The following is a 26,936-nucleotide window of genomic DNA, read 5'->3' as shown; positions in this document are numbered from 1 at the left end:
TGTCCCATGCATCCATCAGACACAGGCAAGTGTTGCAATAACATGAGGATACAGAGCAGCCTAGAGACGGGAAACACTGGGTTCCAGGGGTCCCAAAGGAAATTGATATCAACACACTGCTCCTATGGCTTCCTCACCCTCTTGTTTTTCATAATATTCCCAAATTTCTTTATCTGTTACAGGTGTTGGTGCTGCCATCATGTCTCCTGTGTTCCTCCCAGCCAGGTAACTGCAAGGACAGGTTGGGCAGGGAGGGTCCATCAGCATGAGTATTTCATGGGAAGAGCAGGATACTGGGAACCGGTCCACCACGTCATCCTGCTGATTTGATGACATGTCTTTTTTATGACACTGCATTTTGTCTTTCTCAGAGTTTCAGGAACACACAAGAACCACTCATCCTCCTGATGAGTGAACTCTGACTGAACTCTGCCATCAGTCCCAGCCTGACAGACCCACATGGAACTGTGTAGGGGACACAGAGGAGCTTGCTGTGCAAACCGGAGGCTACAGCAGTCCAAACCTCTCCAACCCCTAACCTACTTCCCCAAAGTCCAAACCTGTCCAGCCCCTCCCCTAAACTACTTCCCCAAACTCCAAAGGAAAACTCATCCAATGGCAGGGTGAGAGAGGCCAGTGGAGTCCTGGTTCATTCCTTGGCCTCTGCTGATGCTCCAAACTTAAGCCTGTCTTTAATAAAATCTTCCTGGTGAGATCCAGACAGAGACTGAGCCATGTTAATCAAACTTGGCAACACAATGATCCAAATCAAGGGCAGCTCAAAGCATCAGGAAGGAAACGCTTCATTTGAAAGAGGAGAAAAATCCAGATGAAAAGATCAGAAAGCACGTTCCAGGTCCTGGACTGTCCTAAGGGACTCGTGTACCATTTCTATACCCATCTGTGAGAAATAAAACCTATTTGGTCACCAAGGCACAGCCAGGAGGATTTTCCCACCTTGTTGCCACCAGCAGCAGCTCACTGTTTTGAGGATGAGTAGGTGGTCTGCTCCCATCAGACCACTTCTCACTCTATTTCCAGACGAGCCAGCACTTGCTGCTACCAAGTGTCTGTTCTGCAATAAAGAGCAATAAACATGCCAGAGTAATTAATGTCTTAACAACTTATTACAATCCTCAGATAATTAATCACAAAAGCTAAACATGCTGTCTCACCCTCCTAATGTGTTAATGCTCTAATTATTATGCCTCAATTAAGGGAAAGTCAGCGCTCCTTGCTTAGAAGTGCATGTTTAATAAGGGTGCCTGAACGCAGGCGAGTCGGAGTGGGAAGCGAGGGGGTGACAGGGCTGAAGGAAGAGGACATCATTTTTAATGAGGTTTCATGGGTGGCTCGAGGCAAAGTATTGACAGCTCCTCTCTGGGATCTCACACATAACTGCACGTGTAACTGGGGGCCATCTGTGGTGGCTCCGTGCTCCGCTTCCCACCGGACTATTTATAGGAAAAGCAGCACGTGTGGCACAGAGGACTGGAGATGAGCAGTCACACCATGGATCTGGCCTGCATTAGGCAGCAGAGGTGGCAGCTCTCACAGCAGTCATTAAAGGAGTGGTGGTCTCCTCTATCCAGCCCACTTCTTGCTCTTTTTCCAGATAGACTGGCACTTGCCACCACTCCTGACCCCTGCAAAGCCTCCCCACTGCCCAAGCCTCTCCACCCAGTCCTGTTTCCATGGTACTCCTTGCCTCCAATCAAACTAACTCTGGGACATCCATGGAGATATTAAGAACAGCCCCCACCATCTGGGATTACTCTTGGTGTGTGACATGTCAGCTCATCTGATTTCAGCCACTACCTGGAGGTTTTCCACAAGTCCCTGTTGTCTGAGGGAACAGAAAGCCATGTCTCAAAGAGCACACTGTTTAAAAATGCTTGGCTTATAGATGGGGAAACTGGAGGCCAAAAAGGTATTCTGCAGGGGACTTGTGGTAGTTACCAGCCATCAGTCTCCCTTCCTGGCGTCTGGCTGTGAACCTCGGTGGATGCTGAGAAGCTTCAGAAAGAGGTTCTTGGTGAGGAGGAGCTTGAGCAGCCCCTAAAGATGAATGTAGGGCCTAGACCCCTCACCATGTGATAGCAGGAGATGCCTGCTGCCCTCAAGACACAGCAGTGCATCCATATGATAATTGTGTTTGGGAAACACTTGTGAGACAAAGTATAGTCAAGGCAAAAAATGGCATTACATCCATCCCACCCTACAGAAGCAATGACCCTAAAGAACAAAGGAATTGTGGAACTGGCGCTGGAATCAGGGAACTCTGCAATGCAGTAGACATGGGAAGCAGGAACTGGGATAGCCAGGCCCCAGATCTTGGTATCATACAAAAAGCTGCAACAGAAGAATGTCTGGAGCCCAAGTCTCCCAGACAAAGCCTATAAAAATTTCTTTTCCAATAAAAAATAACTCCCCCACTGAAGTGGATCTTCACACACAAGAAAACGCTCCCTGAACCAGCCTGGTTTCTGTTCCATCCAAGACTTTTTACATTTCTAAGACAAATGAATCACCAGCAGCATTTCCAGCCTAGGTTTGACTGCAAAACTATTGCATTTCTCGAAGAAGTAACACACTGTGTAGGTTTGGATGGTTCCCTCTGAGGAATAAGGGAGAGGGAATAAGAAACAAAACAAAGTAAAGCAACCTGGAGGGGACATGAATTTTAAAACCCATGAACAGTTTTAGTTTTCAAATAATCCAAATTAAAAAAAATGGTTCATATAGTTACTTCTACACAAATAATTCTGTCACCCCAGTTCTCTGGTGATGTGTCATGAAAAACAAAAGAATGCTCTCCACCTCTGAGACACCAACCTGACAGCAGCTTGACTGGTGAAAAGGGGCTGATGCCTCCCCACAGAGGCAGCCTGTGGATTCCCACAGGGCTCCAAAAGAAGACTTGTGTGTTGAGCCTCTGTCCACACTGCTTTCTGTTCCAGCAAGAGGTGTGACCTGTCCAGACTCTCCTCCTTCTCTTCACAGAGAATAATTTCAGACATCCAGCTCTAGTTCCCTGCACTGGGCTGGAGGCATCACAGCTCCTTATCTCAGCAGCTTCACTTGGCTCTGTGAGTTGCTGCCTGGAGATTTCAGAACCCACCCAACCTGCAAAACCTGACTATCCAGGACAGGACCATCAAAACCATTGAACTCTGAGCAAACACAGCCTCATTAGAAAGATATACAAGGGATATGATACTTTTTGAGGAATTAAAGGATATTTCTGCTGTTGTTTTCACTGACTTGTGGAGAGGAAAGTTTTCTATGGATGTCAGCATCTGTGCTGAAGGTGCTCAGACTCTTGCCTTCTTTTTTCCAAACATACAATCCAGCTCCCTCAGACACTGCAAGAAAGTGGCTGACTGCTTTTGTACCTCTTCCCTCTCACCAGTACCATCACCACCGCCAGTTACCTGAAAATATGGGGCATTACTTCTATTCTGGGGTTAGAAATTTTGGATTGGTTGTACTAGATTTGACTTACTCCAAAGTGTGTCAAGTCAGCTGAACATCTAGTGCCAGGCATTCTGGAGAAGTTGCCTGGCTTGTGTTCACACGCTGTGGGGTTGGAAAAATCTGCTTACCTAGAAGAGAGTAGTAACACACAGCTGTGCCTCGTAACACCTTTCCCATCTGAACTTGGGATGTTTCTTGGAGCAAGTCACTGCCCCAACAGGCCAAGATCTGCTCCCAAACCAGCTCACACAAAACATCTGCATCCAGCAACCAAGTGGACACATTGCCAGAGCCCTAAAGCAGGGCATGAATGGGGAGGGAAGCCTCTGGAGAAGAGCAGATGAATAACAAGAATATATGAAACATGTAATGACCATTGGGAAAAAACAGCATCACTGCTTCCCAGAAAAAGACAGCCAGCCTGAGGGGATTAGAGGGCTGGACCATAAAGTTGGTGCCAAATGAGCCCAGATGCCCCAGCCCCCACAGCCCTCTCCAGCAAGACTTTTCTGAACTCAGCTTACTCCCTCCCTCTGCCCCCTGCCTTTAAGACAGCGTGCAGCACGACAGCTGGGAAACCCAATCTGGTCCAAATTTTGTTACAACCCTGCTGGTTTTTATTCTTGTTTACCAGCATTAATTTTAATGGCTTTCCCTACATTAACTTTGTCCTGAACCAGTTGGAGGAAAATTCCTACTCACTTGCCTTCTGGAGAACAGACTGGGTAATTTTCCCTTGTCATTTAACAGCCTGCCTGGGCTGCTCAGGAATGACAGCCACACTGTGCACTTCATGGAGGGCAATAAACTCCCCAAGGCTGGGGGAGGAGGATTTACATATCCCTGAATACACTGCCCATTCTTTGTTAAGTCTGGGTCTTGGCTTGTGCTGGCCCAACAAGTAGAAATTTCTTCCTCCTCTTCAGCATGGAAAGGAACTTCCTTAGCCTAATGGAAATTTCTTCCTCCTCCTTTTCAACGTGGAAGGGTACTACAGAGCCTGCACCAAGGATAAGCAATGCTTCCAGACAAAGTGGCAACCTCCCCAAGTCTGGGCAGCTTTGGGCTGGGTTTGCCAGTGGCCAGTTGAGTCTCATTTTCCCTTGGAATCATTAAAAGTGCCTGTAAAACAGGTCTGGGAAAAGATAATGGCACTAGAACATGCATGGAATGTTTCGGAGAAGTGGGGAGCAGGAAGATGCCTCTGCTCTGCAATGCCCAACTCTGCCCATGCTGGCAGAGCTGGGCTTCACCCAACAGGCAGTTTCCCTGTTCGTCTTGTCTTGTGTCCCACACACCCTTGTGTACAGCAGGGAACAGAAATGAGGATGAGGCAGTGCCTGACCTCTCTCTCTTTCTCTCCTTTCTGCTCTCTCTCATCTCTGTTCCTTCCAGCCACCATCCTGGCTTCCTGTAGGAGACATCACAGCTCCATCCAGGCTATCTCTGCCAGAAAGAAAAAGATTGTCCTTCCCCCTGCTCACCAGATGCTGAGTGTGGTCTCACTCCTCTCTCCAGCACAGAGAGGTGTGGTGGCTCAGGCCATGGGAAAGAAAAGAAACATTCAGGTCTTTTTGCACCTTTCTCTCCCCATTAAAAAATAAGGTAACAGCTCTTTCCACCAAAGAAATGCAAGGGTCTGATTCAGGCATGTTTCCAAAGTTTTCTGTCTCTGCCAGCATAAAAAAAGAGTATGGTTAGAGCAAGTGAAGTTATTTGTTGTATCACATGATGCCCATATTTTAAAAGTACAGATGTTCCCTCCATGCTCCAAGGGGTGATTTGGAAGACAGAGGACTCAGAAACTCCTACTCTATCCAACCACAAGCACCTGGGCTGCTGTAGAGGGAGGGTTGCCATGGAAAGATGAGGAAGGCAGCAGTGAGGTGGCTGGAGTATTCCCACCAATTATCATGAAGAATTTTGGCTGCTCTGCTGTGTTTCCTGCAACAGCCTAGCAACCACCTCTGAAATGCTTCTTACATGTCTGAGAAGCGTTAAGCAGGGTCACACACCAAGAAAGCTGTGGGAGCACAGAGGGCTGGGTCTCCAGACAAAGCCCTCTGGGCATGGACACCTCATTTCCTGCTCCAGGAAACTCCTGTGTGAGGTACAGGCAGTTGGATCACATGGACATCAGAGCAGCAAGAAGGAGAAGACCTGAAGAAGAAACCAGAAGTCCCACCTTCATGGGGCAGAACAGGGCAGCTTGTCATTGCTCAGTTCAGAGGTCCTAGGTGGAGAACCCACATCAATGGCAATCTCTTCTACATACAAGTGAACTTGTCCATAGATTCACTTCAGATGCCCTGCTTCCACCAGGACTCCTCCTACTCTGACCTAATAATACAGAAGAAACAAGAGCTGCAAGATACCTCGCACTGAGAGGTTGAGAGATCAAGAGGCCACAGCATCCTACCCTCCTCCAGTTCCTGAAATAATGAAAAGGCAGATATTCCACATGTGCCACTCTGGCCTCTTCCACAAGAAGGGCACTTCAAACTGACAAAGAACAGCTTCTGCCCATTCCTTAAGTTCTTGGCATTAACCGATTTCTCTCCAACCGAGCCATAAAACCCAAAGCTGCGTGCAAGGAGCATCCTAAAATATCCTTTTAAATCTCAGCCACCACACTCATTAATTACAACCCAGTGATAGTTCAGGCCATTAGTTCTGGCTGGTAACTTCATTTATTCCCACGTTAATGCTTGATGTCAGTGGTTATCTCATTACCACTCTATTACTTACCTACTTAATCCATCATTGCGACCCAGGCCAGACGGGAGGAGCGGAGTTTGCCCTGCATCTGTCGGGAGATGCATCAAGTGCAGAGCACCCAGGAGTCACAAACAAAGCACTTCTCATCTGCAGCTGAGGTTACAACTATTAAGAGGAGGAAATGACACAGATGAGTGTTGTCAGGAACACAGACACATTCCAACATTGAAAAATTGTGGATATTGAGGATTGAGCTACCTATTAAATCACAGCCAAAAGCTTTGGAAAGAATGGAAGCAATATTAGCAGTCATGTAGAAAAATGACATCAGCTCTGCCCTTCTCCTCCTTGGACTCTCATTCCTCCAGACCCCAGGTTAGATTCAAACAGTTCCTGCCTGTTGAGCAGTTTTAAATGGCAAGTCAAAGTATGGGCACTGGCAGCTGCTACCTGCTGAATGCTCCAGAAAACAGGCATCATTGCAGAGACCATGAGCTCTGAGTGCCAGTGAAAATACACCTTAAATGTGTACAGATACAATAGTTCTTGGCATTCCCACACGTACTCAGCTGGAGTTCCTCTTGAGTGGTGAGCAGGCACTTCCAAAAATGTGCTTTATTGCATCTACTACACTCCTGCCTGTCCAGCACTTACTCCACCTGCTGATCCCATGGGTGTTTCAGCCTAGTGAGACCCTCAGCCTTTCCCTGTCACATTCCCTCCTTCTTTCCCCAAATAGTCTTGCTGGAGACAGCATTTCAATCTTCCCCTGCTGGACACAGAAAAAGGGAAAAAGGGAAGCTGTTTGTATGTTAACAGGCTGTGAAACCAAGATGTGAGCTGGGGAAAGGGTTCAGAGAGACATCTCCCTTGCAGCAACACAGCTTCTCTTCAGAGCAAGCAAAGCACTTCTGCTCCACTGCAATATGATGCCCATAACAATAATAGGGCAGGTGATTGGTTTTCACTGCCCCCAAATGACATGATATAAGACTGGAATCCTCTAAAGCAGGAGAAGTTGATGCCACAAAAGCTAGGTAGAAAAAGAAGACACAGCTCCAAGATAATGTCAGTAGTAAAATATCAATGATTTCCTCTGTGATCAGTAACCCCCCTCCAGCTAATGTGCCCATGCTGGCAAAAGCAGGCTCTAAATGATGCTGTGCCAGAACAACTGACAGGGCAAGTCTGCAAGATGCCACAATCAGATGTAATTAAAACACCTTTGCTGCCCTGCTTTCCATTCTCTCAGCAATAAAATCCATTACAGAATTCAGTTAGAAAATGATTTAAAATGTCCCTGAAGCCAAGTTGTTGACACCAGAGTAGACAGATGGATTTTGATACACCCTTGATTAAACAGCTTTCTGCAAAAGGCAAAGAGGGCAGGAAGGGAGCTGGGTGATGAGCTGGAGGACCATCCTAGAAAGAGGGGCTATTCCCCAGGAAAAACAAGTGCTGCTGGAGGAGAAAGATGCCCCATCAACCAGCCAGAGGCTAAAACAGCCCCATCCCCCTGGGAAGCAGGCTGCAATCCTCTGCTCCAGTACCAGGCTCCTGTCCCTGTGCTTTCTGCTCAAAGTCGGGCTGGCAACACCACACACATCACTTCTTCTAGTCTCTGATGAAAGGATGCAGGGAAAACAATCAACAGAAAGCCTCAGACAGTGCTCAGCCCCTAGCAGGGCCAGCAATACTTCCATTTCCCATGGAGTTACATATCCCAGTGGGATTCTGCAGGATGCAGTAGGGTACTGTCTCCAAGAGCAGTTTTCCCCAGAGGCATTCATGACATTCTGTTCCTCATTCTCTCACACACAGATGCTCTTGCACTGATAAGGATTGAACTCCTTTCGCAGAGAGGGGCAAAGATAAAAGTCTTCTCCCTGGCCATCTATTTATATCAAGCTGGTAGAAACTCGTTATCTTTAAGGTCTCTGACATACAGAGCTGCAATCAGCCATCAGGGTGGAAAGTTCTTAGGGGGTGGCAAAAAGGAGCCAAAACCACATTAACCCTCTTTTCTCAGGGAAAAAAGGCAAGAAGGAAGGCTGCTACCACTGAGCGTGGGCAGCTGCCCTGTCCAGCTCTTGGAGAGAAGAAACCCAGGTGGGACAGAGGGTTTAAGCACAGCTCAGAGAACAACCTGAAGAGCCAGAGCTGAGGTGAAACAAATCTTGAGTGAGCACAAGGCTCACTCTGGCTCTGCAGGCCAGGATGCTGCAGGCACAGGTGTGGATTGTGGAGCTACACAAACTACTGCTTACCAACCCCATGTCATTCTGCCCACTCTGGTGGCCAAATGCTCTGAAGCTGCTGTGACCTGGCAGCAGAGGTTTGCAGGCATGTCCCATGAAAAAAGGGGCTTTCCCATCAAATATTCTTCAGGCTTTGTGTACAAAGATGTTTGGCCAAAGACTCCAGATCAGGAAGGAATTATAAATCAGAAAGTATAAGATACTCAGAAAGTGTAAGATATTACAGTAATAAAGCCCCTGCAGTAATAAAGCCCCTGTTCATGCACAACATTAATCTCTCATTACTAATGTGCATCAGATGGTTCAAATTTCCCCTGCTCCCTCCCATGGCCTGAAAGAAACTGAAGCAAGCAGCAAGAACCTTCTTATTAAATAATAAGCATCTACCTTATTATTTCTCTGGAACTTGCCTGTGAGTGCAAACCTGACACTTGGGAATCCTCAGCTGCTTCATTTTATAGGCAGTTTGAGACTGAGGAGGCTTTTGGTCCCAGCCTGCTCAATGCAGTGCTGGTTCATAAGCACAGTACCACTGATCCTCAGACCTGCAAACAGCTGAGGGGCTGCTGGGATCCCTTCTGAGTCATCAGAAGTTCAGCCTCAAGTTAACCAAGGCACGGCCCAGGCACCATTGCAGCTCCACCTTCCCTGCAGCCACTTAGTCTGGGTAAGGATAATGTTGTTTCCAGCAAGAAAGCAAGGGTTTGAAAAACATGCTCACCAGTGCATTTCAATTATCAGCGTTTTAAACACTGCTTCACACCCCGTGAGAATACAGTCACACCTCAGACAGGGCTGCCTCTTCACAGGGTATCACTGCCACTTGCAGACCCTGTTTTTGCACCTGAGAAAGGTTGTGGGGAAGAACCTTTATCCTAAGGATGCCTTAAGCAAAGTCTCACATCTTTTAAAACACGGGGAGAAGGTCACGTTTATTGCTTAGCAACTTTTCTCTCCCAAAAGTCATGGCCCAAAACTTACCATGGCTGTGTAACACAGAACAGAAGGAGGGGCTAGTCCTTGCCTTGGTCTCTGACAGGCCATTCAGGAGCTGACAGTTGAGCATTTTATTCCCCCTGCAAACAAACCACATCAGCTGAGCACCACCAGGGAAGTAGCAGGGCCACAGCAAATTCCCAGAAAAAGCCTTGGCAGTGTTCCTCCTGCTCTGTGGCTGCAAGTGAGATGGAGTAATGGAGCACGACACATGGAGCAACAGAAGCTGAACGACACACGTGTTCCTGCAGGGAGAATGAACAATATTAGAGGGGAGGGGGGAGGGGAAGGCACTTGCTAACAAATATTTATTAAAACACAATCTTATCCTCATCCGACCCTCATTCTGATTAAAGAAAATGGGACAGACTGGCATCACTGCTGGGGCATCCAGGCGATGTCACTGACCATCCATGTATATAATTGCCCAGGAGGTCCCACAGCCACCCTGTCGCCTTCCCTCCAGCAATCTGAGATGTGTCACTTTAAGTCACCTCCCCCACCCTTGGCTGGGAGGTTGGAACAAGATCTTATAAGGTCCCTTCCAACCCGAACCATTCAAGGATTCTTTGATTATTTTAAGGCCACTCAGCCCCACTCTCCAGGCTCCCAGAGTCCTCTGACACAGTCAAAGCATCTTCCAGTCTCAGACCAGCCAGCTCTCCATGCATCCTGCTCACTGTGGCCTACCAAAAGGACACTCAAGTCCTGCAACCTCCATAGATCTCCTTCCACCCACGTCTTCTACAGAGATCACCAAGGGATGTGCTTCTGTCCCATTCCAGCTAGCCTGCATGCTCCATAAAGAGATGGGGAAAGTCTGCTGACCTCAGTGGGATTTGGAGGCTTCAAAAACCAACAAGTTTAGGACCCAAGTGTGCCTGACCTACTAATAGCTACAGCATTTCATAGGAGCACAGGGAATCATGGTTTGGGTTGGAAGGGATCTTAGAGATCATCTAGTTTCAAGCCTATGACATGGGCAGGGACACTTTCCATTAGACCAGGGTTTAGAGACCATAAGCATAAGAAATCTTGGGAAATCTAGACACGTGTCAAATGGTTGGACAGACTCCTGAAATGGCTCAGCAAGCAATGAGCCTGGTGCAGTGTCCCCATCAGTCACTGGCTATCAAGCTTAATCCCATGGCATAATAACGTTCCTTGAGTATGCTTTACATTTAAAAAGTAATGAAAAACCAGGGTGAAAAAAATGCTGTGATGGAAAGGAAGAGTTGAAATTCAACCCCTGTCAGAAGCCCTAAAGACAAAAGCACATTTCACATTCTACAGTCTGTAAGAGAGTTGATTTTCTGTTCCTCAGCTTCAATCACCTCTTTGCTAGTGAGATTTGGCACTAGCCCAGGTCTCCTGAGGAAGCAGAGGCAAGGATTTTCCAAAGGATTTGTCACCCACATCTCCTCCCACAATGCTTCCTTGGGGTTTTTTTAATGAGCAAGGCCCTCCTTTGAAAAAAAATCTGCCTTTAAAAGATGAGGCCATGCCCATGAGAAACCCCAGGGCAGTATTTCTACCTCAACCCCACCTCCAATCCAAGCCTCCTGCTTGCCTGCAAGCCCTGCTGCCCTCCACCTGCTTAAGGAGGATGTTTTCATTATTGTTCAATTTGCAGTGAGTTTAGCTTAACGTCCTTCATTGGATTATTTTTATATTTAATGTCCTCTCCTCTCCTCCTCTTCTTTTTATAGACTGGTAATCCAAGTCCCTTGGCAAGGCTGAGTAATCTTGATCAGATTTTAATCAAAGTAAGCCAGATCCTCAGCTGCCAGTATTGATGCATCTGCCTTTAAATATTTGAACGATGCTGATTTACCCTGGCGAGGCGCAGGCTCCATCCGTTCAGGAAATTTAAATTCCTTCCTAGGCATCAAGCTAAAACAACAAGACAGAACAAGCAACCTGCTGCGAAGGGGTTTTAGTTTATAAAACCAATACCCAGGATTTCAGAACTAAATGAAAATCTGAGATAATCCCTCCCCAAATCCAGCCTGGGAAAAGCACTCCGGACAGATAAGTATCAAGTAACTTCTTAAAACACACTTTTTCCTTTTATAAAAGCTTTCATCAAGTCAGAGCCAAAGGGAAATTACCCACAAGGCCTCACTCCTTGACATGAACAGAGAATTCATGTTTTCCACTCTTAGAAAATGCATATTTTACCCAGGCAGGCTTCTCCAGGATGGGCCTGCTCTTCTGCTTTGTTCAGCAATGACCCCTGCACCACTGCCAAACCCCAAGCAACCAAAATCAGTATATTAGTTGGAAAATAATGAGATTTCAGGAATACAAAATGTTGGCTCACTTTTCCTCACCTTTAAAGATGACATCGGCCAGCTTCCCTCCACAGATTAGAATACAAAACAAAAAGCACTTAGATGAAAAAGTGTCTCATCTAAACACCTGACTCCAGGAGATGAGTTTGAGGTAGAGACAGGGGCTGTCCCACAGAACTTGTGGTGCCCAAGTGGTGCCAAAAATAGATGATTTCCTCAAATACACTGCTAAACTCAAGGCAAGCCAGTTATTCTGGTTTCCTTACCCATCTGGGGTGAACTCAGAAATAAGAGGCATTTCTCAGGTTCTCTGGTCATTTCCACTGAGACATGTGTTACACAAGTATCACCTGAGGAGTTGTAACTCCAGACCCTCACAATACATCTGCATTTCCATCCCTACTGCTAGAATGCTGTAAGGTCTTCAGGGTGTGTCAGATCCGTGCCCAGTCCTGAGCAGGAGGAGAACAATTCAAGGATCTCAGTCTCTCCTTCCCTCAGGAGGTTCAGGGCTTTTTTTTTTTTTCCAGCAGCTTTTCCAGCTGCTGGCTGGACCCACCCATCCTTCCACCTCCAGCCAGGTTGACCTACAAGCAACCACAACAAATTCTCTCTTGTTCATGACTCTTATTTGCCATCCTGCTTCACAAGCAATGCCTCAGCTTTGCTCTCCACACCCCGAAGTCAAGAAGGAAGAACAAGACCATTGAGGAGCAGCTGAGGGAGCTGGGGTTCTTTACCCTGGAGAAAAAGAGCCCCAGGGAGGGGATCTTCTCACTCTCCACAATTCCCCAACAGGAGGCTGTGGCCAGGTAGGGGTCAAGCTCTGCCCCCAGGGAGTAAGGATGGGACAAGAGGAAGTGGCCTCAAGCTGTGCTAAGGGAGGTGTAGATTGGATATTAGGAGAAATTTCTTCACTGAAAGGGTGTTCAAGCACTGGAACAGGCAAATGAGGAAAGTGGTGGAATCACCATCCTTAGATGTGCTCAAAAAACCCGGATGTGGCACCTGGGGACACAGTTTAGTCTGCAAGACAGTTGGGGGCTTTGTACTGCTGGGTTAACAGTTGGACTTGGTGATCTAAGAAGTCTTTTCCAACATAACAAATTCTATTAGTTTATAATCACCCTCGTGCAAGAGCCCAGCTCCTGAACTACACTTGGATCCATACCATGTCCTCCATCCAAGTCCAGAAAATCCAGGGACCATTCTGCTGAGCAAATACTACAGGTCTGGGTGCTGCTTTGAGAGAGACAAAGCCATGGGACAGTGCCCTTAAGGTGTTATTAAGGGGACGAAAAATGAGCTGGGCCTTAAAAAAACGTGAAGTCTGCTGATGGTTGTAAAGGGAAATTACAAAAAGCAAAGCTAGGGATGAGGAAAAACCAAGGACTTTATTTCTTTCCCCGTGGCTGCTCCAGAGTTCTGTGAGGAGAGTGCTCCAGTGGACACTACTCCACCAATTTCACCATAATCAGGCACATTAAAGCAGCCTGTGAATAGTGTCATGAAGGAAAGTACATGGAGGAGCATCTGCAGGGGGGGTTAACGAGCTCCAGCTCCTGCAAGCAGCAGGCATCTTTTGTCCTTTCATATTAGCTCACCCGAGCATCCCTGATCCGAGACACAGGTTCCTACAGCAGATGGCCTTATTAGTGTCTGTGTGTGGTGACAAGGAGACCACCACAGGAGGCCCAGACAGCAACCAAAGCACCTCACCCCACTTGCCCCAAAATAGGTTGAAGATCATGCCAAGGGCAGCCAGGATCGGAGCATAGAGAAGATGTCATGTGCAAGTACTCCAAGTTACCCTCACGTGCCTTCCGCACTGTTACAGGCTCAGCTGGAACATGTTGTCCAGTTTGGGATGCTGATCTTCCAGACGGTGTGAACAATTGGAGACAGTCCAAGGGAGACAGACAACAGTGACTGGAAATCTATAGGAGACAGTTGGCAAGGAGGGGTGGAAAGCATTTGTGATGCTCAGTCTAAAGAGGATGGAGGCATGGTTACAATCTTCAGACAAACAAAAAGAGAAGGGAGGAAAAAATAAAAACGATCCACCTTTCCCCATATATGGAAAGGACAAGAAGTCCTGAGCTTAATTTAAAACAAGAAACCTTACAGTCAGATATTAAGGAACATTTTCCAAGTGCACCGACAGCAAAAGCACTAGAAAGTTGTCAGAACTCCATTGCTTTCCTTCAAATTCCACCGTTAAATTAAACCCTTTGGGCTACCCTGCAGAAGACCCCATAACTCAGCCACAAGGCAGTCAAGAGAGTTATGAGCTCATTCTGCACTGTGACGTGGGGAATGGATAGTCCAACGCCAGTGAAAAAGAAATTAATCTCCAGCCCATCATAAAAAACACCAAAAAAAACCAAAAAGCCACAGAGCAGCTGCTGCTTAGAGGGACCTTTAAAAACCCTTCCAGTGTGAAAAGGCCAGTGAGGGAGGGAGCGGGTGCAGCAGCTTCCAGGGCTGGCAGAAGCTGGCGAATGGAGAGGAAAAATCCACAGCAAAGCTGGGCCTGTTAAGCATGGTGGGAAACAGAAGAGAAAAGCAGAGAACAATGCATACCTGCTCTCTGTCAGGTGACACACCCACCTCACACTGACCCACTATGCCATTGGCAAGAGGGGCCCTGGGCCCTCACAGGACCTTCCAGAGCTTGGGATGCTGTCTCCTCCAGCACACACAAGCCTCACTCTGAGCTGGTGGCTCCATCCTTAATGTGTCTCCAGGTCAGACCATTTCCATGCTGGAGCTCAGGACTGAGCCCCGAGGCTGGCTCTAGCACTTGATGGCTGTCAAGGTAAGGCAGGAGTACATGGTTGAGTGATCTCAGCAGCCAGAGGAGGAAGAGTTTTGGCATGTCCTTGTTTTTGTCTGTGTCCAACTAAATAAAACAATACACATATTTGTACATATCCAACCAAACAGATCTCAAGTACAGAAGCTTTTCAAGCCTGAGGCCAAACAGAGTACCCTCAAATTCTTCTGAACTTTACTTGGAATATGGGAAGGAGTCCAGGATTTGCACTACTCTCATTGGATTTGGGTCCTAGCTGCCTGATGACCTCTTGTGTGAGTCAAAAATACAGTCATTTTTCCATCTGCCTCATCATGGGTCTGCCCTACTCCCAGCCAGATGCACTGGCTGGAGACAATTCCTGTGTCATATCTTCACAATCATCCAAGCCAAAACTTCGTGTGCTCTGTGTCCCAAATCTCCCTGAAATTCAGCTCTTCATGTATTTTTGGTTGGATCTGGTATCCAGTAAGTTGAGAGATGCTTGGAGAAACCAAACTCTGGCTAATTGCTTTAGTACTCATCGGAAAACACAGCATGATGCAGATCCATGATAAAGCATGGATTTCCTGGAGAGGCCCCTAGTGACGCAGATATGTTTTGCAGGAGGTTTCACTCCAGATCAAACCATTCCAGAATGACAGACCTGAATTTCAAACCCATAAAAATTCCTCCTGAGTTTCTCCTCCCACAATGACTTTGCTTGTGTGAGGCTTGGCTCAGACAATCCCACTCACTGTATTTAAAAGACTAAATGCAGTCAAACACAGTTCACATGAGAAGAAACTTCTGGACCTCTTCCACCACTCCTTTTCTTGTGTGGAGCACAGAGGCACCCAGAGACATGTTTGCAGTGAACCATTATCCTCTTCACTCTGCATCCTGCTTTGTTTATAGAGACTTTGGGGAGATTTGTGGGCCTAGTGATGAATTATAGGGAGGAAGACAAACATATTTTACTGTTCTGGGCAAGGAGTGCTGGAATCCTGTGGACATCTGGAGGAATTATTTGCAGAAAATTAACACTGTTTGTCATTTGCATGATGAACTTCTGGATCTCAAATGAATGATGGGAAGAAACCGGTGGGAGATGCTCATTATCCCTGATGAAGTGAGGCCCCTTGACATGACGCTAAGGTCGCCATGATCTGTGGACCTGCTGACTGACAACTCCGAGGGCTCTGGAATTGAACTCACAATATAACTGGGGGCGTAAGCGATCTGCCACATTAAGCGCCGAGGCGTTAATAATTGTTGCTTTGCCTCTAACTGCCGGAGTTTGGGATGCGCTCGCTCCTTCTGGCTGTCTCACAGGGCACGCATCTTAACTCCTTACTGCCTAATTCCAGAGGGCATGGAAAGCCAGCACACCTGCAGGTATCCAGGCAGACTCACAGATTAAAACTTCCAGGCTTTCTTGTTTCTCTCTTGATGTGCCTTTGGGGATCATGCTCTCAGCAGCTCCCTGACAGATTCCCCACCTCTGCCTCGGCAGCAGTTACAAATCCCAGGTGGGGGCAGCTGATGTGCCATCACCAGCCCTGCACTCAAAGTCACAGCATGGCAGAGAAGTCCTCAAAGTTTTCCTAATACTCCAGTGCAGCACACCTCATCCTTCTCTATGTTAATGTTTGCTGCTTGGGGGCTAGCTTCATTTTCCCTGCAGCTCTAACATGCCAGGGAGGAGCTCTTGGAGAGCTGGGAGCACTGCTTGCTAGCAGCGTGGCAGGGACCCAGAAGAACCAAACCTGAGAAATGTCATCTCACCTAGGACATGGCTCTTGGTCTCTCAGCAACTCAGCTTCTGCCTTTGAAAACTTGAAATACTCTATGATCAGTTCCTGACTTGTTGCTTGTAAGACTTCTGAGTGTTTCCCAAAGTAAGGGGTGAGTTCCCCTCTGCTTCCCAAGGAAAGAGGCAGAGTTGGGGTGCAGAAGGGATGGGAGGTCTCTCCAGGGGAGCAGAGTGGATGCATCAGCTGTGGCAGCCTTATTAAAGGAGAGGCAAGGAAGGCAGAGGGCATCTGGGCTCAGATTAAATTCACTGTCTCAAGTGCTTTTGTAAGCTCCTCTAAATTCACTTCCCAGTGCTTTCACCCCCATCTCTAAGCAGCGAGAGCAACACGCTCCTTCCTTACAGGGTGCTGGGAAGATGAATTCGTGAACATTTTTGAGGCAAGGAAGCAAAAGAATGTCTAGTTGATGGAAGACATAATGAAAACGCCAAATGTTTTGGGCACCAGGATCACCCCACAATTTCCACACAATGAGGAAGGCAAGGGAAGTCCTCTGCTGCTGACTGCAGCCTCCCTGGGAGCATGAGGGGGCAGGGATCTTGAGGAGGGACAGCTACACTGACAGTATTCTCTGTGCAAAGGTGCTGCCAGAATATGCTGACACCTTTTCTTTCATCAAACGAAGCGCCACGCTGATTAACACAGGCGGAGAAATCCAGCCCCATCCTTTCTGGAACACCTCGAGGCCATGACGTGATGAGCGAGGGGAAGGGGCAATGCAGTTTGACTTCACCTGAGAGACAGGGATTGAGAGCAACCCATGGATTTGGGGCAGATATGGGAGAGCCAGCCCAGTACCCACCAGTTCTCTGGGAAGAACTGCAGCTCAGAGCATGGCTCTGCTCCAAGTTCTCCTTACTGGGACTGGAACTGAGACAGGGAAGAAAAATGAGCATCTGAAAGTCCATATGAATAAGCTAATGCCGCAGGGCTGTCAGTCATGTGCTAATACCCTTAGCTAAAGAAACATATTGATCCTGATTGCCTGGAATTGCACTTGAAAAGGGCTGGGTGACATTTCCAAGGAGACACGAGCTACTTTCAAGTCAATTAGTGGCATTGGAGGATTCATGCTGAGGGGACACACTCACCTCCGAGGAATGCCAGGAGAGAATGAGAATTGAATTAAGCCTTTTCATACACCGGGAAACAAATCCTTTAATGGCCTGTAACAGCTGACAGGACACCCAGGGTCGCCAAAAGCATGCTGGCAGCAGCTAGGTGAAGAAGTTTCCCTGTGATGAAGCTGAGGGCTGCAGAGCAGCTGAATCATTGCGACAGGCCCAGGAGGGCATGCAGAGCTCCATAGGGTAATCCTCTAAACAAGGGAACAGAGGGAAGAAAAGTTTAAGTTCCATGTCAACAATACATGTAAAGCTCTTCATTCCTCTCCAGGTACCTGATCTCCCTTGGGGCTCAATGGGAATGTCACAGCCAGCACATCTTACCTACCACTGAGCATGGCCCTCATGGAACAGGCACTTAAATGAAGTCTTCTGCCCGTTTCCTTCCCAAAAATATTCCTTACTGCTATGGATCCCAAAGCCTCCTTCAGAGCCTAGGATCCCAGGCAGGTTTGAAACCACCACAGCAAATCAAAAGGCAGAGAAATTAGTGTAACTCTGTAATCCCTCTGTTTTTTCTATTGGCGGGTGCTCTGACCCATATTTAGTTTCCATGGCTCCTTTTATGTTCCTATAAACATGAGGCTTGTACCTGAATTCAAGGCTTTCTGGACAGCTTTACAGAGATGATTTCCTGCTCTCTCACAGCAACCACAGTCATTCTGTCTCACAAGCCAAGGAGCCGAACCCTTCAATCTGTGTGCAGGAGGGAGTGAAAGCCTTCCAATCCACCCACAGGGTGAAAGTGACCCCACCAGCTACAGACTGGCTGAGGCCTCAGAACTGAACAGGTCTCTGGAGTATTTGAATCTTCCCGAGTATGGCACAGGAAAATGAAAACAGACACAGAAGCCATCCCACATGTTTTCTCCAGCCTCAGCTCTGCAACCTCCCAGACACTGTGGGTTTCCCTGTGATAGCATCTCTCAGCCATGAGCCCAAAGCCATCTTCAATATACCAGTGACATTCAGAGGCCCCAGAAATGCCACCATGTTCTTTTGAGTGTTGCCACAGCCCAGGGAGAGCAGCCTGTTGCCCCCACCTTCCAAAGCCAATTAGTTTAGCTAAGCCTAGAAGCCCAGTCATGTCCTCAGACCCATCCTCATCCACACACCTACACCAGGGATGCTGCACTAAGAGCTCTAATGGGGCTAATCCTTCTATGCTACAGCAGCACAAGTTTAATTGTGACTTTTTTTTACCTATCCTCACCATGATACAGGTTTTCCTAGTCCTGTACAAACCAAGACCCTTTTGGTGCTCCCCTGGCTTTCCCCCCTCCCCTCTGCTACACTCCTAAATTGAATGATAGAGACAGGCAGCTCCAGTCCCAAAACAATTAAAATATTGTTCTTCTCAACTCAGATGAAGAGAAGAGCCTATGTTTATAAACTTGCAGGCTTCAAGCAGAATAAATGAATCTCCTAATAGGCCCTGCGGACAGGAGGAGACTTGGGAAATGGATCCTCCCATGGGTTTGCCATGGAGCATCCCTTGAGTTTTTAACCCAGCATTTTCTCATATGAGTTTCTTAGATAGCCAGTGATTTTCCAGAGAGAAAATGAAATCAGAATTCTGACACATCTGAAGAGTCCTGCAGAGCCAGAGCCCCAGTTCTTTCAGTGACACCTCAGACCACAAATGTCTATCCAAAGCACAGCCAAAAAGCTTAAGAAACCCATTTTTTCACTAGAACAACAGAGTGTCACGCTCATTTTGCAAGGACTGCTAGGAGCCTGGATCTCAATTAAAGCTACCAGGGCTCAAAATAGCCTTTTGCAGTATTTGCAGCCTGTAACATAAAGCATGGGTCATATTACTGAAAGTACCTGAGAAACACAAACAGCTGAGGCTCAGCTTCAAAGTGACCCTTGCTTCAACACCCACTTCTTTTCTTCTGTGGATGGAATATGGTTAAAAGCAACACATAACTACCATTTAATACCGAAGAAGTCGGTCAGACCACACTGATGCTTACAGGTAGAGAGCTGATGCACACAAATGACTTTTCCAAAGCTATACAGTAAATCCAAAACACAACTGAGACTTAACCTCAGGTCTCCCAAACCCTTCCTTTCCCCCCAGACCATTGCACTTTGCTTTCTGCTTGCTAATAAAAGCCAGCTGAAGGGATATGCTATGGCTGCATGGACACACTCAGCAACCAATGCTCCGGTGAGGAGTACAACTGAGAGAGAATCCATTCCCTCTGTGAGACGGGAAGAAAGCGAGGGGCACAGCAGGGTGCTCCTGACAAGATGGGAAGGAAAGCAAAGGGGAGGTTTTTTGTCTTTACTGTGAAGAAATGTCTGCATTTCCCTTATTAACAGTGAGGCTCAGCCCTAGCTAGAGAACAGCAGGAGAGGCTGAAAAATGGGGTATTTTCAAAGCACCATTTCTCTATAAATATCAAGCATGAGCTGCTGCCCATGAAAGCAGCCCATTACATTTCTGGGGTGCTCCTGCCCAGCCAACAGGAAGCCAAACTGATTAAATTACCTTTTGTGGGTTTCAAACAAAGCAGCATCATCTGCCCAGCCACCAGCAGCCCAGAAGATCCCACTAAGGGACTCAAATATATAAGAAAGTAAAATCTGGTTGTCCCAGCATCTGGATAGTTCTCACTTCCAGGTCTGAAGGATCACAATTTTATCTATATGGAGATGCCACCATATGTGCCGGCCTATTTGGCTATGTTTTAATAAAAGGAGAAGTAGCTCCCTCATTTGCAGAGCACCTCACACAGGAAGGGCTGACCCAACCACCCTCAGCCCCAGAAAGGAGCCTGCCACAATGCCAGTAGAGCCACAGATGCCTTAGGATGGGAATGGGGACAGACAGAGGTACCAAGATGTGCTTGACAGGCAGGGTGATGAGCTGCTGGATTAAAGGGTAGGTGGAAAGGGGAATAACCGGGTGTCCAAGGAAGCTGGAGGGATGGGAAAAAGGGGAAGAATTCCATCAGTTCTTAAAGCTGTTTGTTCTGGCCCTAGCTGCCATTATGAATTTCTTCTGACCTTGGCAAAGATGATGCAAAATCCAACTCAGTATGAAGTTGGAAGAGGACTCAGGTAATTCTGGTTTTTTTCACAGCCAGCTTCAATTCTCATCAAATCCCAGTTCACCCCAGCAATCCCTGTCGCAGAAGTCTCAGCAAATCCAATGACCCCAGGAGTTCACACCCCTGCACTGAGAAAGCATTTTAAATACACACACACACAGCCCGGGGGGAGATCTTCCCTCTACCTTCTCATATCTAGACCTGAGGGCTCAGCTGTGTCTTCTTACATAGATATTTTTTTATGGAGGCAGAGGAATTAAGCTTTATTAAAATAAGGGCTGTGATTCTCTCTGCCACATGCACCCACGACACAGGAGTTCAACGTGACATGTATCACCAGGAGGGCTACCAGCAAAATTGCAAGAGCTAGTAACCAGAAGACCTGGGTTGAGGCCAGAGGCAAAGACAAGATACAATGTGATGAGGGGCTGAATATCTTGTATTGCTCTCACGTGTGTCCTCGGGTCAGCTGGGGAGCACAGACAGTGAGACAAGGCAGCAATGAAACAATGCTGATCATGTTTCCTTTGCCCTGCGCCATTCATACTCTAAGGCTGCTACAGCTGCAGCCACGTGCTCCCCACACAGCCACAGACAGAGACGATTTAATTCTCTCTAAAGCTAAATCTCTAATCCAAAAACCTATGGATAAAAAACAGAGTTGGGAAAGGAAGCCATGACCAGCTTTCACCACCCCAAAAAAGTCTGCACAGCTGCCTGGGTGCCAGTAGGACAGAGATAACGATATTGAAGTGAATACAATCAATTGTTCTGTAAGAGCTTTCTGGGACCATTAGTTAATTAAGTTGCCAACAGATAAAGGTCTATATAAAAAGCTCTGATCACCTTCAGCACCCAAGATTAAAGAGGACTGGTGTCCACCCCCTGCCTACCTGCAAAATCCCAAACTGTTCATTCTCTGGCTGCTCTCTTTCACAGAGCAGCAAGAGTTAAAAAACAAATCCACACTTCTTCTGCAAAAGCAAAGGCACTGCCAAGCATGGGAACACCAGGGAGAAGGCAAGCACGCGGCTTGCAAGCTGTCCAGCTTTATTATTTCTTGAAACAAAGACATCTCTTCGTGCAAATGTTTTTCAAGAGGTGCAAGAGATGCAATAACTGTCATGAGTCCCTTTCAGACACATCCACCCTCCTTTTGGGACCATCACTTGGGAGATGATGAGCAACATCTTGCTTTGCCCGTCCCAGCTGTCTCTGGCCCCTCTGCCCATGGCCCCCTGCCATGGCGAGGGAAACACGATCAGCACTGTTTCACTGGTGCCCAATTCCACCTCCACACACCCACACTGGAACTAGATGATCTCTAAGGTCCCTTGCAACCCAAACTATTCTAGGATTCTATGATCCCCAGCCCACCAAAAGCCACATCCCAGCTTTCCCTTTAAATGTTGAATTGGCCTCATTCTCCCCCAAGGAATGGTGAATCTACCCAATCCTTGCTGTGCTTCAGGGGCCTCTGCAGAGTTAAAATCAGGCAGAGTCTTTTGAGAAAGTGCTCCTCTCCATAAGGTGAACTAAAAAGGAAAAATGGATTTGGAAGCCCAAGAGCAGATGGGAACAAAGAGGGACTGTTCTATAAAGACCTTCAATAATAGGGTATTCTTACAAAAACCACAGAGCATCATGAGGCTTGGCAAACAGAAAAGTCAGACTCCAATTACCTTTTAAAACACCCCCGAAGATGCTCCAGGGCTAAGCATTGCTACCCTCAAACACTGCCTTTCCAGAAGTAATGGCTTCCTGGTGTACCTTCATCCTGCTGGTGACCCACAGAGTCCTTGTCACCACATTCCCACCCTCACATTTAAATCTCACTGAGGAGCTGAAGTCAGGATTTACGTGGTTTACACACATCTGCTGAGATGGGGAGTATCATTTTTTTCCTGGCTCCCCATGTGAATTACAGCCCCCTCTGGGCAGTGCAGAATTGCTTTTGAAGAGGAGCTGGAAACACTTCAGCACTTTCTGAACAGATGAAAGGGGAACTGTCGCAGTAGTTCTGAAGAAGAGATTTCTGCTTCCTGGGGCTGTTTACAGACTCGTGCAGCCTGGCTGGGGTGTCATTAACCACCGTGGTGCTCCAGCAAAGTCACCAGCACCTCATGCTCCTGTTTGCCAGAGGAGTAGAATATTACCCAAACAGCATCTGGTTAACATTCAAATCCCAGGAAATTCATACACGCCTCACTGCCATCCAGGTTTTCTGAGGCTCTGATTCCCAACATGCTGGACTCTGTTTTTCCAGTTAGTTGGAAGGCAGCTGCTGGAAAGGCTGGAAAGACAAGCTCTGGGGGAAGACATGGGCACATTGCAGCACTTCCCTGAAACACAGCAGTGAGACAAGCTCCCAGTACATCCCATACAGCATGGATGCATGGCAATGTATGGCAATATGACCCCTAGCAGGGTTGGTAGCTTCACAAAGCCAGCAATGAAACCTTAAGACAGAGCATAGCATTTTACCCTTTGTTTATCCCAATCTCCCAAGGCCTTCCAGCAATGCACAGCTCAGGAACAGCTTTCATTACTTTGTTTAAACCCTTTCCAAACCTATTTAATCTTTAGCATCCACAGTATCCCACAGCAATGAGTTCCACAGTTCGCCTACACGGCATGGCAAGCAATTTCTCCTCTTGAAGCACCCCCAAAGTAATTTCACTGCAGATGCAGAAAGAGATGAAAAAGCAGGGGGCAGTCTGGAGGAGAAGAAATTAAACCGTCACAGCTTTAGGAAGAGCTGGCAAGGAAAGGTTAAACGAACTAGGTTCATTCAGCCTAGAAAAAAAAAAAAGGAGAAGACTAAGGCACAGAGGCATAACAATCTTCCAGTAGCTTGCAGGTTATTAAGACAGCAGTCGATTGTTCTCTGTGTTCAGTGACAGAAGAAGAAATAATTTAACTTGGAGCAAAGAAAGCTTAAGTTTAGACATCTAAAAAGATTTGAAACTTTCTCCCTAGAACAGATACAGGGAAGTTGCAGAATTTTTCACTGGAGACATCTATGGAAAGGTTAAACAAACACCTGTATGGAGGGGAAAGGAGTAATTCATCTTGCTTCAATGCCAACACATGGAGTAGATTATCTGCAGAAGCTTGTTCCAGCCCTCTGTGATACCAACAACGAACTTTTTAACTGCTTTCTTCATGCAATTTTAATTGCATTTTAATTTTTGTCCTCGTATAGCTTGAGACAAGTGTAAAAAACAAAGCCACAGCTATTATATCAGAAATTACATGCTTTCCATTCCTTCAGTGTAATAAAAAGACATAAAAGTTAGAACAGATATATATTGAGCTATACAGTCACACCAATAAATATGTATGGGTGTCGCGTCCCCTTTTGCTTTGCCAAAAATAGGACCAAATTATGCCAACCAATGAAAAGCCACATTTCATTAGGAAATGAACTTTAAAATACAAGATTAAAACGTGGTTTTTAAATCAAGATTTCCTGCTTGTTGATTTAAATCATGATTAAAATGGGTGATTTAAATCAACCACCCTGAAGAAAACAGGCTGCCTCCTCAAGTCTTTAGGGTGGAGAAGACAGCGGTGCCCCAAAGACCAGTCAGGTAATTCCAGTTTCTACTGCTCTACTCTTTCTCCAGCTCAGCATTCCTACCATATCCATCTTCTCTGAAGAAAAAGCAATTTCCATCCCCAAGCCTGACACCCCAAGTCCCTTCCACTACTTCTCTGGACCTTGACCCTGCACAGTTCTCATGCCCAAAGAGCATCATCAAGAGATTTCAAGCTGACACAGAATCAGTCTCAAACAAACTTCTCTGCAGCAATTATAATCAGATCCTCCCTGGATGCAAATAGTGATTCTAAGCGTGGGCTCCAATCAAAGCTTGTGAATAATTACGACAGGATTTTAAAACCTGCCCTCAAGAACAAGAGGAATATGGAATCAATATACCTACTTAAGGGGATGGAGGTACACACAGAAGGTGGAAACCTCCTGCCAGCAACAAATGGAGAAGAGAGACTCAAAGACCTCATTACAGATGGATTTTGGATATTTCATCCCAGAGCTGGTCTAGAACATCAGGGTGCCACAAAAGGTGGTGGCTCCACATTTCTGCAGAATACTCTGGTCTTGAGATGGCCAGGTCTCATCTCCAAAGTCATGGCATAGGCATCATGCAGAAGAAGCTTTCACAGAGCTCTGAAGAGAGCTCCAGAGATCCTTTGGTTTTCAGATTACTCTGCCAAGACCACTGCACATGTGCATGATACTGGTGTTACAGCATGCACTCATCTGTCAGAACTAGGTGAACACCAGTTCATTTCCCTGGGCCCATGGACACAGATGAAACTGAGGGAGGAAGGAGAATCCCTGGACAGGATACTTCCCAACTTTCTCTTATTAATCCTGCCATTTTTATTTATTTACTTATTTATTTAACAAGATCTGAGGTACCAAGGAACAATAAATCAGTAAAAAAGCTGAACTTCAGTTGTTGCAAAGCCAGAATTAACTCTGCAGTCAACACAGGTAAGAGATCCAGCCTACCTGACCAACCTCCACAGGCCACATGGAATGTCCCAGTGCCAGAATCTGCCTTTCCTTATAGAAGAAGTGGAGACAAGTACCCTGAGCATAAAAATGAAAAGTTTTCCAGCAACAGCGTGTGAAATGGAGGCAACTCAGTCAGGCTAAGATGACATCTCTGGGATTCACAAATACCTCAACTCAACTAGTCCATCCAGGAAGGAAATGCCTCATGAGCATTTTAATGGCCTTGGTGCTGGCAATTTTGAGTGCAACAGGAATAGGAGTGGAAAAATGCATCAGCAAGGATGGATTTGGGAAGAAGAGACCAGGACAAATCAAAAGAAATAACCAGAACCTCAAGAGGGATTGGTCATCCCACAATCAACTTGAAATTTTCTCAGTGCCTACTGAGATTTCATCAGAAACAAAACAATTCCCCCAAATGACATTTCAGCACAAATCCACCAAAGTAAAAATCTAGGATTTCATCAACAGTATGAAAAATTGTAATTTTCCTTGGTTTGGCTTTTAAAAATCAAAAATCAAAGACTTTTAATGGCTTTTTTTTCTTCTTATTCCTGACATTAAATGAAAAAGAAAGAATGGCACCTAGGCAGGATTCACCTGTCTTTCTCTTCCCACCTTTTCTAACTTGTGAAGTCTTCCTTCTTCTTTAAACAAAATAAAAGGGTCTGTGAAAGAAAAGCTAACTCATGTTAAAAGCTGCATTTGCAAAAAAAAGTGTAGGAAACTTTGAATCAAGGACAGAATAAGGATGAAAGACAACAAAAACATAATTAAAAATAAGTTTTAATATCTCTATTAAGAAAAGTCCTTCTCTTGTTCAGTAAAATTGAACACTTGGCAGGTTTTTTTTTTTTCTGTGAATTGATCGTTGTATTGTTTTCGTTGGGCTTTTTTACCAATTTAATACATTCCATCTGCATTAAGTTGGGTAGCACAAAAGGGCACTGGGCAAGTCAGACTCAAGATTTTCAGCTTTGGCTCAAAAGTCAAAATCTGTTGTTGACTGCTGGAGTAGAACAGCAGAGAGAGGCCAGAGTGAGCTTTAAAAACAAATTCAACACCTTCCACAGCCCGAGAGGCATCTCTTTCCATCTGCCATCTCAAGCAATTCTCCTTGCAGCATGAGAAGCAGTCCAAGACCTGAGCATATTTTGCAGATCCTCCTGTGATTCTGCAAACTCACCCCCATGACAAGGGGAAGAGCCACTGTCTCATCTGCCTCTCTTTCTCCCAGCAAGCAAACTGACTGCCTGGCCCAGGATTCTGTCATTAGAGACAGGAGTCGTTAAGAATTCATGCCCACTGCCAACACTGCGTTTTTTGGAGAGGTCCTGCACTCAGGCAGAACTAATGAGCAGGCAAAGAAAGGGAAGAGCAGTTAAAGCAGAAAACACGCACACAAATACAGCCAAAATGAGAATGCAGACTTATCTGTAGGTCTTCTCCCCTCCGAGGTACTTTGGCAGCAGCGCATAATGAAATGTTTACCCGGGGGAAGGGATGATTGTCATACCTGTGATAGGGATGGGGAGGCTGAGGAGGAAGGATCTAACGGTACCCAGGCACACTGGAGGGCTGTGTTGGAACTGGGGCTGGGTTTGAAGCACCCATCCTGACACATTCATTCAGCCGAGGAGATCACAAGGTGCAGGCAGCGCCTTCGGATGGCTCCGAAGGCTGCAAATTCTCAGCTGTAAAAATAGGCCAGATAATACCTGTCTGAAGGGGATTTATCCTGCTGTATGTGCAAAATACTTTGCAGTCATTGGACAAAGGATTTTATCAAAATACAGCCAGAGGGTGGATGAGATATTACCCTCCCCCTTTTCCAGCTACTAAAAAAAAAA

General features: G+C 46.5%; 1 long non-coding RNA gene across 4 annotated transcripts; it reads right to left on the bottom strand.

Moving 5' to 3' along the window:
* Nucleotides 1–663: 663 nt before the first annotated feature.
* LOC137479144 (uncharacterized) lies at nucleotides 664–26,936 on the bottom strand. Of its 4 annotated transcripts, none has more exons than XR_011001988.1 (5): nucleotides 26,603–26,932; nucleotides 25,687–25,754; nucleotides 6,226–6,360; nucleotides 5,461–5,637; nucleotides 664–1,075 (listed from the first exon to the last, which is right to left on the bottom strand). It is a non-coding gene; the product is annotated as an uncharacterized lncRNA (long non-coding RNA). The 4 variants fall into 4 exon arrangements; XR_011001987.1 differs by lacking the exon at nucleotides 664–1,075 and adding an exon at nucleotides 4,763–4,923 and having other exon boundaries at nucleotides 5,058–5,637; nucleotides 26,603–26,936; XR_011001986.1 differs by lacking the exon at nucleotides 664–1,075 and having other exon boundaries at nucleotides 4,763–5,637; nucleotides 26,603–26,930.

The sequence above is a fragment of the Anomalospiza imberbis genome, chromosome 9 (assembly GCF_031753505.1).
Source record: "Anomalospiza imberbis isolate Cuckoo-Finch-1a 21T00152 chromosome 9, ASM3175350v1, whole genome shotgun sequence".
Taxonomy (NCBI): domain Eukaryota; kingdom Metazoa; phylum Chordata; class Aves; order Passeriformes; family Viduidae; genus Anomalospiza; species Anomalospiza imberbis.
The sequence above is the reverse complement of the archived record's forward strand: the minus strand, read 5'-3'. Positions and strand labels throughout refer to the sequence as shown.